This window comes from Podarcis erhardii (genome assembly GCF_964252035.2).
Source record: "Podarcis erhardii genome assembly, chromosome: 9".
Taxonomy (NCBI): Eukaryota; Metazoa; Chordata; class Lepidosauria; order Squamata; family Lacertidae; genus Podarcis; species Podarcis erhardii.
In genome coordinates, this window is record NC_138512.1 from 44919239 (window position 1) to 44933176 (window position 13938).

Genomic DNA, 13938 nt, shown 5'->3' on the forward strand with positions numbered 1-13938 from the left:
AAATCAATATATTCTGTAGCTTTCCATTTTGTTTTGCATCTTCATCCAGCAAATTGTGTTAGACAGTTACACTGTGTCTTTAAAAAAACCCAAAAGAAATTGTGTAAGTTAGCTGGGCTTGCACCATTGCCATTGATCTCACTTTTCACATTTAATGGTGCTGTTTGATTTGGAGAAATGTTTGGAGTGGAATATTCAGTTCCTCTGGAGACAGAAGCCTGCTTGGGTGTGGGAAATGGAAGTAGCCATATTTTGGCTCCATTACAGAAGAACATTCAGTGATGATACACTTCAGTTATCAAGTCGGGGAGTGGGGAGTTCATAGATTCTTCCTGCTCCAGCTTCTGTACCTCAGTGTTTGGGTCTCATGAAGTGGTGCCTTGACTTCGAGTTTGCAAAATAATAATAATAATAATAATAATAATAATAATAATAATAATAATAATAATGGAATGAAATAAGATGGGCTAGTGTTTGCTGTTTACTTAACCATTTCCAGACAGAACAATTATTGACATACTCGCCTTTCCTCATCTCCCTCTCCTCCCAGTGCCACATCTGCCTACCTTTAAAGGCAGTTGATTTGTTTTTAACGTATACAGAATGGGATAAGTAGGGAAGTGTGGTATTTTGTGCACTGAATTTGAAAGCTGCAGTTTTGCCCTTGGAAAAGGAGCTGCTTGGCTGAATCCCTCAATATTATGAAGTCAGTGTTTAGATTTGTAGGTGTATGTGGCTGTGTGTGTTCAGTTACTTCTTTCACCCTGGAGAATCTGGAGTCTTCCCAATAGTTAAAGTTCATTGTATATAAGCACACAAACATGTTTCCTAGTGTTGGCTAAAAGTATTCTGAAAAGCACTGAAATTAGGAATGGGTATAGGCTGCAGGGATGCGGGTGGTGCTGTGGGTTAAACCACAGAGCCTAGGGCTTGCCGATCAGAAGGTTGGCGGTTCAAATCCCCACGACGGGGTGAGCTTCCATTGCTTGGTCCCTGCTCCTGCCAACCTAGCAGTTCGAAAGCACATCAAAGTGCAAGTAGATAAATAATAGGTACTGCTCCGGCGGGAAGGTAAATGGCGTTTCCGTGTGCTGCTCTGGTTTCACCAGAAGTGGCTTAGTCATGCAGGTCACATGAGCTGTACGGCAGCTCCCTTGGCCAGTAAAGCGAGATGAGCGCCGCAACCCCAGAGTCGTCCGCGACTGGACCTAATGGTCAGGGGTCCCTTTACCTTTACCTTTATAGGCTGCAGACTTAGACATTTCCAAAGGTGTGTATTTCACTAAAATCAATTAGAGTTACTTCAATGTAATGTGTTTTGGATTTGATGGAATAGTTAAGTTGATAGATTAAGATAACACAAAGCTGAAGCAGATTTTTGGAGGGGCTGGGGATAAGCTTTGTTAGATATTTCAGCCTTTGACTCTGGATGAAACAAGGAAAATTAACTGAAAATTCAACATCATATGTATGTTGGGACTGGACAGAACTAAATGTCCCCCCAGGGGGGCATTTGAAGCATTTATATGCCTCTTCACTCATATTGTATTTCAAAGTGGTGTTGCTTTTCTTATGACATTTCATATTTACATGCGCATTGTGAAAATGGTGCATGAAGTCACCTGAAGGAAGCAGTGGTACTAAGACATTTTCATCACTAATTTTAAATTTACCCCCTGGCATTGCTGGATATTATTTTAGAGTTAAGCCAGTGTTATTGAAAGCAGAACCTACTCTGGAAACTTCCTGTCAAGCATCAATGGAGTCACCGTGTAACCATGTGGCCTCTTACCGCCCTGGAAACTAGTGAGTCCATTGATCAGCTTTTCCCAACCTGGCATTGTACAGATGTTTTGGACTAGAGTTGTGTTGGCTGAGATTGATGGATGTTGAAGTCCAAAAGTTCCTGGAGAGCACCAGGTTTGGGAAGGCTGGCATGTTTGCACACCCAGAAACACCCACCTTGAGTCAAGTAGACTTGAGTGATGAGGATGCTTTAGTATATTTCAGAAAGCACCTTACATGCTGAAAAGCATGTTTAGCGACTGCTCATAATAGACAGTTGCCAAGTCACTTATAAAAAGTTAGATACTGATCGACATAAAAGTGATAGGCTTTAAGGCATAGCCTTGCATTTATATTGGCAGAAGGACTAGTTTCTTAGCTGTTAAACCCATTAGTAAGGAATATACACAGGACAGCTGAAGTGATGCAACAATAGCTTTGACACACAGTGTCAAATAGTTGAAGGGAAAGAAGGCAACTGCTTCTCTCTATCTCTCTCCCTCTTTCGCTTGGTGTATACTGGTATCCAAATTATATGTTTGGATAAATTGTCCAGTCCAGTTCTTAGCAGCTCAGAGAACTATAATGAAAATAACTCTAGATGTTAAATTTCTGTCTTAACTAACAGTATGATGGGGTAACTTGATTCACAAACTATGTTGTTTTACATAAATATTCCCCTTTGCAAAACTTCGCTTTCACTTTTGTTTTCCCTGTTTCTGTCAAGTTTATGTTCAGGCCCTACCTCTTCTGGACATAGAAGAGATTATCAGCCCTGCCCTGGCTGTAGACTCTGTTCAGAGGCTCTGTTGCAGGGGTCAGCAAACTTTTTCAGCAGGGGGCTGGTCCACTGTCCCTCAGACCTTGGGGGGGGGGGGCTGGACTATATTGTTTTTTTTTTGGGGGGGGAACGAATTCCTATGCCCCACAAATAACCCAGAGATGCATTTTAAGTAAAAGGACACATTCTACTTATGTAAAACATGCTGATTCCTGGACTGTCCAGGGGCCAGATTTAGAAGGCGATTCTCGGGCCTTAGTTTGCATAAGGTAAAGGTAAAGGGACCCCTGACCATTAGGTCTAGTCGTGACCGACTCTGGAGTTGCGGCGCTCATCTCGCTTTATTGGCTGAGGGAGCCGGCGTACAGCTTCCGGGTCATGTGGCCAGCATGACTAAGCCACTTCTGGTGAACCAGAGCAGTGCATGGAAACGCCGTTTACCTTCCCGCCGGAGTGGTACCTATTGATCTACTTGCACTTTGATGTGCTTTTGAACTGCTAGGTTGGCAGGAGCAGGGACCGAGCAACGGGAGCTCACCCCGTCACGGGGATTCGAACCGCCGACCTTCTGATCGGCAAGTCCTAGGCTCTGTGGTTTAAGCCACAGCGCCACCCACATTTACATACCCATGCTCTATTGGAAGCAAACAGTTGGCTAATACCTTCCCTCTTATATACAGTCCCCTTCCCCCGTCCAGTTCTACATGCTGTGCCATCAGGAATCAGGTAATGGTTAGCACTAGCTTTCAAAGCATGCTTTGTAGACCTGCTTTAAATTATGATTTAGAGGTTAGTGCTAACTATAAGTTAGCCCAGTTCTGATATCACAGCAACCTTGGTTTCATGGAACTAGAAACACAGGATGAGATCCGTTGAGCCTGCAAGATGTTCCAAATGGATTAGAACATGACATTGGAAATGGGTCGCTGTCATTCTACAGATGCTGTAGCCTCAATCTCAGTGCTGTTGTGCTCGAGATGGAGTGTTGGGTTTGTAGACAGATGAGATCATAGGAGGTAGTGTTTTCCATCCTTTCCAAAAATCCATTGGAGATTTATTTTAATGCACCACGTGAGTTAATTCCAGGAGGCTTATAGTCATACAATTGCTTAAGAGCCTACAAGGAATGTAGAAATTCCACCAGCTGCAGTTTCAGCAGTTACTGCAATTAATGTGCGCTTCAGGTTTTAGCTTGATCTGCCTTCCATGTCAGCCTCTTTTGGCCATGCCAAAAGTTTGGCAAGTTATCCTGTTCTGTGTAAACATGAATGTACAATCCTTCGATGCATCTGCTGAGAAACTAAAAATATTGCTTGCTGTTGTGGTTTCCTCAGTAGCCCTCAGCCTCTAGTTAACTCCTCCACACTGAGCCTTTTTGCCACACAGAGTAAAAGCAATGGGTTTGCTGCTGTTTGAATTTGTAACTGAAACTTCTGCTCCTCACCCTCCACAAGCTGCAACACTGCCCAAAACTTGTTCTATCCAGTTTTCCTCCTTGTCTTCCTAGAGATACATTCCTTTGGCTCCATGCAACCTTAAAGCATGCGGCCAGAGTGGCGTGGGGGGGGGGCATTCACAAGCTTCAGCTTTCTAATTTTCTATTTCTTAGCATGAAATGTTTTCCCCATTTTTGTCCACTGTGTGTTGCATTACCTTCTCTCAGCATTTTATTTCCCCCTGCATGTCTTTCCCATAAAGATCCTGATTTCACAAAATTTTCCCAAGTTAACATAATTGCTGTGCTAAACATTGAACTGCCCTGGGCAGACCTATTTAACTCCCTCCTTCAGTCTTGTACTAGCTGGATCTAAGGCGTTAAAGCTAACTACATGTGTCCTTTAATTTAGGTTGTGCATGATGTGTATTATAATTATTAAGTATTTATTTATTTTGATGGTAGGGGGCTTGCTCCTTTATCTACCTGCTGCAGTATCTTCAAAACAGTCACCGTGCATAAATGCTACTGACCACAGGCTTCTTGGACTGGAATCACACACATGTGTGTGCCTGTGTGTGCCTCTTTCGTGCAAATCTGGTATATCAGAAAACTTGTATATCAAAAACAAAATCAATGTTAAAGGTACACACACACACACACACACACACACACACACAGGTTAAACAGCTGCTTCCACATGAGGTGTGATCTGTGGCTTTCTCCTGCTGAAGGAAGTTGACAGCAAGCATAATGCAAAGGGGGTTAGCCACTGGCAGTCCTAAAAAGCCCCACTGCAGCAGAATATATTATTCATTTGGAAGAAGGGAGAATACTAGGGAAACAGAATTTTTATTACATAATTATGCCTCCCCCATAAAGCTTTGAATAAATGCTATAGCTGCGGATCATTAAACTGCCACCTCACATGCTGCTATGATCACAGAGTTCCGCACATGTTAAAGGCTGTACAATGTGGACACACTGTCCGTTCCCTTGCAACATTCATGAATTTTTATGTGCAATGCACTCTGTGTCCTGGAACCTAAGATGCTCGTTCGAGGGTGGATATGCAGACATCCACAACTTTTTGTTTTTGTTTCCTGAAAGATTTAATTAAAAGATTGAAAGGAAGGGAAATGAAAATGCAATTTCTGCCTAAATAAATAAAATACAGAGTCGTGTGTACTCTGTCACTATCAGGTGGATAGAGTCAAGGAATCCTGAAAAGGTTGCGTATGAAAATAAAGACTTTTTATAGTGACCCTAGTGTCTGCTACTGGAGTTACTTTGATATGAGCCCCCAGGAAGATGAAATTATTGTTATGAATGTATGAGAGAGGGCCCAGATGCCTCAAAATTCTTGATTTAGCAAATGGTAGGATGTAATTAAAATCTGGAGTATTAAGGGAGTATTGGAGTATTAAGGGAACATGTGCAGTGTAAGAATACAGGCTGAGCCTGTTCTCCTGTTCAAGAGATCAGCTGACAGATGCCATGAAAGAACAAAGACGGCTGATGGCAGTCATTACCCTGAGAAAAGGTGGCACATTCAAGGAGCAGGGTGGAATTCCTCCCCTAGCTGTGTGTTAGTTAGCAAAAGACAATAGCAGAGTTGGGAGGGGAAAGTTGCCAGGGTTACAGAGGGGCATGATGTCACCACAGGAAAAAAGATGCCCTTTTACACCAGGCTTGAGTTGCTTTTGGAGCATGGGTTTTTGAGAAGAAGGGAGGGGCAGGACATCATGTGGGGCTGGTTGGGAGAGGCAGCACTGAGAGACTGGACTCAAGCGGGCTGAAGCTATGAAGAGAGCAACAGAAGACACTATTGGGATATAATGTTCTACCAGTTGCATAGCATCGGTTGCTGGTGCCTGGGGCAGCCATGTGCTAGGTTGGGAGTGGGGTGACAGCCTAGCCACTGACGCTAGAACGACCCCACCAGAGCCACGTGGGCCTAAGCTGAGCCCCCTGCCTGCCTACACAGGGAGGACCCCACCAGCTGGCACGGCTCTCAGTGAGCAGAGGGAAGCACTGGGCCATGCTGTGCTGGGGTGTCTGGTTCACGCTCAGGGCCACAGCTCCCCATACTATGCCCCTGTGGTCTACACTCCCTCCACCTAAACTCAGGTGTAAATATGTGTAAACAAACCATATTAAAGACACTGCAGTCTCTGCCATGCCTCATTCCAAAGGAGCACAAACCCTGGTGGAGTGCAAAGACCCTAGAATCTTGTTCCCACTCGGCAGACATTGGGGTGACCTGTAATACTGTTATTCCTTACCAATTACATGGCAAAGGTAGGACAACAAAAAACAATGAAGGAGAAACAATTGCGTTAACTGCAGGGAATGAAATAGGTAATTCATAGATACATTGTACATCTAGAGTCTTACTGGCATATATTTGAGTTAAACTACAGTTATAAACACATTTGCAGTGAAACAGAGCTCCACTTCTGTGGAGCTTCTGTGTTGCAGCTTTGCGTTCCTAGAGCTGTGCAGCTTCTCCACTGAAATAAGTGAGGAAGCTGGAAAGTGTCTTGCGCATTGCAAATTATCTGGGGCAGCAGAAATTCAAGTGCTGTGTTGTGTTTAGACATTAACAATGTGCCTTATTTCCAAACGTTAAAAGAGCAACAGGTTATGGTGCCATCTTGCTTTGCTGATGTCGTCACCATCTATGTTTAGTCCTGAAGAGCAAACTGTATTTATAGGGTGGAAGGCATTGTGGGGAAGATACATTGCCCTACAGATTGTTGTTGTTGTTGCTTCCTTGAAACCACAAGTGGACAGATGGACACACATCTGTGATCTGGGAAAGCTGAATCCAAATTGCACCTCTGACACTGACTTGCTGGCAGGCACACAGAGTTGGGCACAACACTGGGGGGCTGTCCTGTGTGCATAGCATCACACATGTGGCGCCCCACCCCTTATTGGGCCACACCTGCCAGGATGTGTGGGCAGCTTTCGAGACACACTAGCGATTGTGGCATGGGGTGTGGAGGGTGAAAATTGCTTTCCCAGCCCTTCTGCCTGGTGTGCTGGTGTTTGCCCGGGGGCAGCGGGGGATGGGAGTTCCCTCAATATTGGGTGGGGTCTCAACACCCTGCCTTGAAATTTTGAGAGGGTTGAAGCCCATTCTTCCCTCTATAGCTGGTTCCCTTGCTTACTGGGCATCATTCTTCTCCCACTGTGGTTGTGGGATGAATGAAACAAGGATGCTAAAGCCCATAGCACATTAAAAATGCTATATGAGTGATGATTTTTTTTAAAAGCCCTCTTAATCAGAAGAATTAGGAAGTGATTGTCAAGTTGATATACATAAGGATGCTCAAGTGGTCCAGTCAGAGGGCCTGATGAAAGTACTTCATCAGGTGTTTGGTTTTGCCCATCATCCTCTTGTTTGACTTCAGGTTGTTCTACCCTAGGTGCTTGTAGCAGGAGAAACCCTGAGTGAGGACAAGAATGCTGTGTGATTACAGGTTCTTCTGTGGTGCTTTAAACCTCATAACAAACTTGTTCAGTGAGGTCAGAGAATCAACATACTTCAGTTTCAACTAGCATTGCTTTAAAATGAGTCGTTTATAGTAGTGCTTTCTGATGGTTGCGGTGAATTGTGGTAGAGAAGTCGTTGAATTTTGTGCTTCGCTCCTGAGCCGAACGGAACGAGTCGCCGTGTCTCACACAATTTTGCTTGTTCAACTACCAAACGACCAGAAGGCAGGACTTAGGCTGATTATGAGTCTGTGAATGAATGCATGGAAGGTGCCTGTAAAATATATGAAGAGCACCTGAAGAGAATGAATCCTAACAAGCCTTCAATTATTACATATATTAGCCAGTAATTTGATTTCATTGATGACTTGGCTCACCTCAGCTGCCTTGTTTATTGTGCTGATACTCAGACATACAGTACCAGACATACAATAAAGACTGGATAAAGGAAAATATCTTATGTCCCTCTCCATAGGCAAGCTCAGCAAGCAAGCAAATAAGACACCATGGTTTAAGGGGGTTTTGAGGGAAGGTGTGTACAGCGTTCTGTAGTGAAAGTTGTTGTATTGTAGTCTTCCTGTTCATTCTTGTTAGTCTGTATTTGAGACAAAATCTGTTAGAATTCCAAGGGGCTTTCTCAGTTTAAAACTCAAAGAAGTAAGGATATGCCTTCTGCTGGTATTTTAGTTTAATTGTCTTTGCTTAGACCAGCCTTTCTCAACCTGTGGGTCCCCAGATGTTGTTGGACTACAACTCCCATCACCCCTAGGTAGCAAGGCAGAGCTCAGGGATGATGGGAGTTGTAGTCCAACAACATCTGGGGACCTTAGACAGTTCTACTTTTGTTCCTCATTCACGGTATCCACTTCTGCTTTACCACAGTCGCTGTATGTACCCCTCTCTGGGTTTCCCCCCAGTGTTATTTCTTGGAGGCAATGAAGAATAAAATAAATACTCTTTAGATAAAAAAAAGTGAAAATGAGTAGTTTATTTGTAGATACGAAGTTTTATTTCACACACACACACACACACACACACACACACACACACACACCCTCAGGAGGATTGCATTAGGTTGATGCTTGAATACTTTCCCAAAAGTCCAGATTGCTACAGTGAACAGTAGCTTGGATAAGTGATCTCTTGAAAACAGTGAGTGCAGTAGGTGTGGACACAGGAAGGTCAGCGTTAAGTGTCCTGATGACAGTCCACTTTTAAACATCAGGGTTTTCTTTTTAAATGTGAAGCTTAAGTGCTTTGCTTTCTGTTCTACAGTTAAATAACGTTTTGAAAATATGCATATATTGCTTCCTGCACTGCATACAAGGAAAGACTGAGACAAATAAAAAATCATATTCAGAAGTCCTCATTTGGCAACAAAAATGTAGTGATATACGTGTGTGCTGTTAAACATCATAATAAAATTATGGATGCATAATATCCACAGCTTTGAACAATAGAGAAGGTTTGTCAAAGATTGCATTGAAATAAATGCCAGGTTCTGTTTCTGGCACCTGCAATTAAAGGATTCTGGGGCATAGAATTAAAGGGGCATAGAAGGGCCCCTTTCCTGGAACCCTCGAGAGATGCTGATATACCAAAGTAGTCCTTCTCCAACTTGGTGCCCTTTTGGATTACCACTCCTGTCAGCAAAGTTGTAGTCTAAGGGCAGCCTATGTGGTGCCTTCCAGAAGTTGTTGAACTACTACTGGCCTATGATCAGGTAATGGGCATTACAGTCTAGCAATAACTGGAGGGCAGCAGACTGGGAATCCCTGGTGAACATAGTACTTGGGCTTAGCTGGACCAGTAGTTTGACATAAGGCTGCATATCAGTATATCCTAATCATCAGATGATGGGCAAGGTTCCATCAACACAACACTTCCAAAGGTGGAAATATGACTCTGTTGTGCTTATTAACAAGTTACTCCATTTTGCACTGGTTCCCTGCCTGTCCCTGTTCACCCATATTCTGACTTTTGGTGTCACTTACACAGCTGGAACTGCATTATTGAAAAGGGGTTGGTTTTTATCAGACGTTTTATTAAATACAAGTTGACTCCCCCTCCCAATTGCTTTATAAGGGAGCCAAGCAAAATAGCAACTGAATTTTACTTCAATGCTGGCAATAGGGCAGCGTCCTCCATCACACTGAATGACAGCAGGCTCATTTAAATGGCTTAGGGCAGGCCATGTGGCACACATGGTTCTGTCCTCTGAACACCTCACCCCTACTGCCAGCATTTCCTGTCTGAGGCAGCTGCCTCACGCTGCCTAATGGCAGGGCTGGCACTGGCTTGCTGGGCTGGCACTGGCTCCCTATCCTTCTGTTTTTGTGCAAGACAGCTGCTACCTAAACTGTACATCACTCCACATACTACCACCACATCTAAATAATCACGACTGTGAGCAACAAGGACCTTAATTGTATCAAAGCTTCTCATTTGCTTCTCTCCAACTGTTGATTCTCTCTCATGCTTGTAGAGATGTCCTGCTACGTTTTGCTGGTAGTCACTGCCTTGCTTAATAGCATGCTGTTTACATGACCATAGAAGAATGAAACCCTCTCCTCCAATTTGAGGTTACTACTGTGGCGCTTTGCTTCACTAGCTCATCATTATGGGGCCTTGGGGGCTCTCTTGCATTCACGAATGTGCCTCTTACAGGAAATCCTCTTTCATTCCTAAGTTAAGATATCATTGGATCCTTTTATTATTTTCATTAATTGAATTAGAAACTCCTCCCTCTTCTGGTACTTGTCTATGACACTCCAAGCCATCTGTCTCAGGATAAGATTTTGGAGCAGCTCCTAAGCTTCAGTATACATCTCCCTGGAAATCTTTAGGTAGGTAAATCTTTAGACTGGTGACTGGGAGTGGCCGCCGGGACCACATAACACCGGTTCTGAGAGATCTGCATTGGCTCCCAGTACGTTTCCGAGCACAATTCAAAGTGTTGGTGCTGACCTTTAAAGCCCTAAACGGCCTCGGTCCTGTATACCTGAAGGAGCGTCTCCACCCCCATCGTTCAGCCCGGACACTGAGATCCAGCGCCGAGGGCCTTCTGGCGGTTCCCTCATTGCGAGAAGTGAGGTTACAGGGAACCAGACAGAGGGCCTTCTCGGTAGTGGCGCCCGCCCTGTGGAACGCCCTCCCATCAGATGTCAAAGAGATAAAGAATTACCTGACGTTCAGAAGACATCTTAAGGCAGCCCTGTTCAGGGATGTTTTTAATATGTAATGCTGTATTGTTTTTAATACTGATTGGGAGCCGCCCAGAGTGGCTGGGGAAACTCAGCCAGATGGGCGGGGTATAAATAATAAATTATTATTATTATTATTATAGTATTTCCGTCGTCTTGTCCTGTGTGTTGCTTCCCATTATTCTATATATCCCTCCCTCTTGAGAAGATGCTGAAAATGAACCAAGAAAGATCCAGACATTAGGAAATATGGAAAATGGCTTACATTGCCTTAGCTCAAGTTCTTAGCTGGTTCTGACATGTTTATTGTTACATGAACAGGGCTTAGAGTGGGATCTGCCAACTTGGTTAGGTTACTCTAAATCCCAGGGAAGAGTCTGCCATGCATTGAAAAGTTAGCATATAAAAATGCGAACTAAATATGTTGTACCACTTTAAATGTGTAATTTTCCCTTGGACTAGCCTAGATATTTTAGGTAGCAAGTGCTGTCAGCACTGTCCCCAAGAGCTAGGTCTTCATTTTGGCCCTGCATTGGTAACAGAGTGTAGGCTTGAGTGCAGACTTCCTGGGGAAAAGAATGCACTTAATTCTATTATTACAGTGCTGGATGGTAGCTGCCTCATTTCATCTCTTCCCTACCTATTTAAAGGAAGCTGCCATTGGTGCTGCTTCATTGGAGAAATGGTCCTATGGTGGCATAAGAGCACTGTATTAGAGGCTTTGTCGGGTGAAGATGGGATTAAGTGGGAGCAAGCTGTAGAAGTGAGTTTAAGGGTCTCAAGAAGGCAAGTGGGTGGGTGAACGCGTGTGTGTGCACACACACAGGCATGTATGTATGTAGAGCTGTCTCCTTTGCCTTCCATAGCATGCTTCTCTAGTATGTTTCAGAGCAGAGGCTTGTATTGCAATAGCTGAAGCCCTGATTAGCATTAAGTTGCCCACGTGTTAGCTTGCTCTTGGTGAAAAATACTTTGCCGGCCAAGCAGGGCATGCCAAAGCAGGGTAATCTTTCTGCACAATCATGACTTCTGTGCTAACTAAAACATCTCATTTGGCTTGTACTTGAAATAGCGCCTGGAGGGTACACTCCATGAAGTATCATAGTTGTGCAACACCCATACCCTCCAATTTGGGCTGTGCAGAGTACTGACATGGGCCCTACTGAAATGAAAAGTGGTTGCGCTGACTTTAGCAGTGCTTGGTGGGGTGTGTTCCTTTGATCAGGTTAACTCACTGAACTGTGGGACTTTCTCTGTTGTCTTGGAAGCTCTGACAATGTCAAAATAGCTTTGGATTTAAAAATCAGACACCTTGTCACCAATTGGCCTAACTGGCAGGTCATGCAGATTTTTTTTGATTTTTTTTTTTTGTTCTAGCAGAAATATGGATGGCTTTGCTGCACATAATCACTTAGAAAAGACATTCTGAATACAAGGGATTGGCATATGAGAGCTGCTTTGCTGTAGTTGTTTTTAAATACTATAGCCGAGGTTTTTAAGGGGGTAAAACAGTGCGATTTTTACAGTTAATTTTTTTTATGGAAAATTGCAGGTGCAATTGTGGGCTTTCTAGCTATTTGAGGAATTGAGATCTATTTTGTTTTTGTTTTTTCTTGTTTCTTTCCATTTCCTTCTTTTAAAGGAAACAGATGCATTCTTGTAACCAAGATCTGAGAGTGACATTTCTCCAATGAGAGGACACAAAGGGGGGGGGGAGAGAATTCAAGAACTACATGCCAAAAGCTTTTTACTCTGAATGACAGGCCAACATACAATTGTCTTTAATGACTTGATTACTGTTGTGCCACATAAACCTGTAGCATTGTTATTTAGCACTTTGTACATGCTGCTGTATAGATTTACACTCTTTGTCCTCCAAACAACAGCCTTCTGTTGTTCCCATTGTCAGGTGTGAAGGGTGACTTGCATAAGCGACTCCACCAACTAACTTGTTCGTGTGCTTAGTTGAGGTGACACTCTAACCCTCTCAGGTTGGCAGAGTGAGCCTCTTGGTAATTCCACTATTCTTGGCTGTGCAGGGTATGGTGGCCCAGAAAAGGGCTTTCTCTGTGGTGGCCCCTAAGTTGTGGAACTTCCTTCCAACACAGGTGTATCTAGTATCTTGGTTGTATAGCTTCCACTGTACGCTGAAGATGCAACTCTTTACCGTGACTTAACAGCTAAGGTATTTTGTGGGGCCCAACTTCTTTTGTTTTACTCTGTACTGTTCTGTTTTGTTTGGAACAATTTTACTTGTTTTTATAATTGCACACGCAGGTCCGCTTTTTGAACACCATGCATTCCCTGGAATTCGTTCATTAGGCAAGTGGTCGCATAAGAAGCTGACAATTTCCGTTATTTCCTATGAGAATGTTTCTAATCTGTGATTTGTCCAATCTCCTCCCACTTCCTCCATAGTTTCTTCCTGAAATGGCTGCAGCCAACCAGCAAAAAAACCAACCTGATTTGTCTGATCTCTCTCCCTGCATGGTTTCTGCCCCCAAATGGCCACCACCAACCAGCAAAGCATAAAGTAGTAAGGAAGTGGGCAAATGCAAGTTGTTCAGAATCTGCAGTGTGTATATTGAGGTTTGGGTAATATGTTAAGACAAGTGAATTTTCGCACAAGCAGCATTTTGAAAATGGGACCTGCATGTATCTTATATTGGTATAACCTGCCTTGGAACCTTGTACTGAAGGACATGTAATAAATCTTACATAGATAGAAAGACAGTGTTGTGGAAGAGGCGCACAAGTCTCTCGCTCTCAATTGTGCAGGCATCCAGCCAGTGTAAGCCAAGTCCTGTGCTTCTGACTGCAGAGGGGCCTTGCTTGTGTGCTTTTTGCCCTCAGACAAAACAGTACAGGGGATGTTGGAGGGGAAGAGACACATGCTTCTTGTCCATAATGCTTTTGCAGTACCATACTGCAATGGGTTTTAACTGGAAGCTACCTTGGAAAGTCTTTGAAAAAGCCTTGGTGCACAGTGTTTCTCTGCAACATCTGCACTGTTTTGACAACTGAGCTATTGTGCAGACTCAAGATAGCACTCCTCTTGCGGGGGAACCCACACTTCCCTATCACTTTCACAGCAGTATTTTGCTGCAGGAGTCACATGGCTCCCTTCCAGCTTCTCAAGGTCTACCTTGCATTCCCAGCCTAGCCCAAGATCCTCATATCTGTGTTTTCTCCCTTTCCTTGGCTCAAACCAGAGAGAAAACAGAGATGGTGTT

At 43.7% G+C, this 13938-nt stretch overlaps 1 protein-coding gene and 1 pseudogene across 3 annotated transcripts in view; both read left to right on the plus strand.

The window, feature by feature from the left end:
- Window positions 1-13938, plus strand: part of MAML3 (mastermind like transcriptional coactivator 3) — a gene marked incomplete at its 3' end in the record, with an annotated part of 271284 nt that overhangs the window by 45506 nt on the left and 211840 nt on the right. The window lies entirely within an intron of this gene.
- Window positions 6142-8218, plus strand: LOC309349829 (enhancer of rudimentary homolog pseudogene; annotated as a pseudogene). Its single transcript has one exon. The product of its transcript is annotated as an enhancer of rudimentary homolog pseudogene (transcript).